At 36.0% G+C, this 2,947-nt stretch overlaps 1 protein-coding gene across 4 annotated transcripts in view; it reads right to left on the bottom strand.

Annotated features, from left to right (window-relative positions):
- Positions 1–2,947, bottom strand: part of ST3GAL5 (ST3 beta-galactoside alpha-2,3-sialyltransferase 5) — a 32,692-nt gene that overhangs the window by 28,738 nt on the left and 1,007 nt on the right. The window lies entirely within an intron of this gene.

Raw genomic sequence — 2,947 nt, 5'->3', positions numbered from 1 at the left:
AATAAATGAAAACCTAAACCAAACTGAGTTTGTCTGCCAGGAAGCAAAAAGTACAGTCTATAAGTTGACCTCAGTCGTCAACTCAAGGCACTACTTGTTATTCCTGACAAGATAACTTAGTCATTTATGACTGTCTTCATTACAAGGAAAAATTAAATAAACCTTTTCCTCAAAGGCAACATAATAAAATCTGAATCAAAATGCAGATTACTGGACTTAAAGGAAAAAAAAAAACCCAAGTAAGAGATTTTGATATACGGAATCTCAGCTTCAATTTTTTGCCACTTTAAAATACTCTCAAATCCTTCAAATACTGTATGATTTCAATATATGAAGTATGTAGAGTAGTCAAAATCACAGGACAGAAATAGAAGGGTGGTTGCCAGCAGAAGGGAAAATGGGGAGTTAGTGTTTAATGAGTACAGAGTTTCAGTTTTACAAGATGAAAACAGTTCCGTGGACGGACGGTGCGATGGCTGCACAGCGATGCGAATGTATTTAACATCACACTCAACTGCACACTTAGAAATGGTTAAGACAGCAAATCATATCTTATGTGTATTTTACCACAATAAAAAAAAAATTAGGGTTAAAATACTGTGAGACCTTGAAAAAAAAAAGGAAAAGAAAATAAACAACGTACTCATTATTCCTTTAAAGAATTCTATCTAGAAATGAGGCTGACTGAGGTGAGATAGTACCACCAGTCATCTTTAAGATCATCTACAAAAACACTGTTTTTAAAGATTTGATAAAGTCACACTATTATATAGTTTAAAAGACACATGGGCACATACGCACATGGGATTAGGCGAGAAGAACTGAGTCTAGCTGTGATTCTAGAAATCCCATTTTAAATAAGTTCCCAAGCAATAGTGACAAACTGAAAGTTAAAAAACAAAGTTAAGAAATAACCTTAAAGGGGAAATAACCTATTTTTTAAAGAAAGGAGTATTTTAAAAAATATAGTACCTAGCATGATATACTATACACAAGAGATAGTAAACATTTCTTAATATTTGAGGATGTTGATGCATGAAAAGTATTGCTAGTGATTCTCATTTCAACAGGCTCCCCATAAAAACCTGGACAAGCATCTTAATTTTTCCTTAGGACCAAGTACAATGTTAATAGGATGCTACCATTTGTGTAAAAAAGCAAGGGAGGGCACACATATACAGTTTTTCTTACACACACAAGACTGGTAATATTGGTTATCTTTAAGTGGGGATGGGAAATGTGGGGAGCATGGATGAGGAGATGTTTTACCTTTAGTATCTACTGAATTTTGAATCTTGGGAATGTACTATTACCTAGTCCTCTCTCTAGCTCCCAGAAAAGGTATTACATTCAATGCATGTAATAATTCCCCTATTTTGATTTTAAGAAAAGGAAAAAGGATGTTAAAAGCAGACCCAGCGTCTATAGCACTGACCCCACTGTACTGTAACTCCTGGTCTTAAGTGTCCTGCCCACACTGTAAGGAGCATAGGGCACAAGTCTATTCCATTTGCTGCCATGTGGCCAGCACTCAACACATGTAGGCCTCAATAAATATCGGTTGATGACTAAAAGAACATGGAAAGTGATGTAAGTGTTTATGAATATACGTTTCTTTTTTGCATCTTTCTCCATCTATACCTCCTAAATTAGTAAAGTGAGATGAGAAACTAGATTTCAGGCTTCATTTCTTTCTTTAGATATGAAAAAGGGATAATTTTCAACTTGGTTTAGCTGGTAACAAATAAAACTGACAAGTTCCTCCTTTAACAATTCTACCACTTATTGGAATATAAGGCTGAAACACCCATTATCCTTTTTAGTATTCAATATTTAATGTTATTCAAATGCCTTTAAGGGCATTTAATTAATCATATTTTAGATTAACTCAAAAGAGCTAAGGGAAAAAGTCCTCTTTTGTTAAACAATGTCAGGAATTGTTGCCATCTTGGGCATCCAAGCTCGGGTACAGAGCCTCAACAGCCCCCTGGCTGGGTACTGCACTCTGACCAAGTACAGCCTGATACATAAACCCAGGGCATCTGTGCCCTGAATCCTACTCGATGTGCCCTGAAATGATCCTCTGACCAAGTATGAGAGCCATTGTTAGAGCTCTCATTGAGTTTTACTCCCAATTCTACAGTTTACTCAAATCAGGGGGACCTTAGGGCCCCAGGGCTTGTACTTACTTGAAGATGTCTTTTAACAACAAGCTGGGTCTTCTCATCTTGTTTTGAGCTCGGGTGTACCATTGCAGGGAGGGTCTTGAGCAATCGCTTTTCAGTTTCACATAGTGATAGTCACTTGGCATTGCTGTGAAGAAAGGGGAAGAGGATAGGAAGAGGAAAAAAAGGGACGAGTTTAGGAGAATAATGTTTTTAAAGAGGTATTATGTGGTATATCCGTACTAAGGGATACTATTCAGTAATAAAGAGGAATAAACTATTGATACATGCGACAACTCGGATGGATGAATCGAGAAAGAATTATGCTGAGCCAAATACTAAAAGGTTGCATATTGTATGATTACATTTGTAGAACATTCTTGAAATGACAAAAGGATAGAAATGGAGATTAATAGTTGTTAGGAGTTACACAGGGGGTGGTGGGTATGGCCATAAAAAGGCAACATGAGGGATCGTTGTGGTGATGAAAATGTTCTGTATCTTGCTTGTATCCATGTCAATATCCCAGCTGTGATATTGTACTATGGTTTTGCGAGATGCTACCATTATTCCTTACAATTGCGTGTGAATCTACAATTATCCCCAAATAAAAAGTCTAATTTTTTCATTTTTTTAAATTAAAATTGTTGGAGTGACATTGATTAATAAAATCAAATATATTTCAAGTGTACAATTCAACAGTATGTCGTGTATATACTGCATTGTGTGTTTACCACTCCAAGTTAGATTTCCTTCCATCACCAAATATTTGACCTCTTTTA

This window comes from Pteropus vampyrus, unplaced genomic scaffold (assembly GCF_000151845.1).
Source record: "Pteropus vampyrus isolate Shadow unplaced genomic scaffold, Pvam_2.0 Scaffold156, whole genome shotgun sequence".
NCBI classification, from domain to species: Eukaryota; Metazoa; Chordata; class Mammalia; order Chiroptera; family Pteropodidae; genus Pteropus; species Pteropus vampyrus.
The sequence above is the reverse complement of the archived record's forward strand: the minus strand, read 5'-3'. Positions and strand labels throughout refer to the sequence as shown.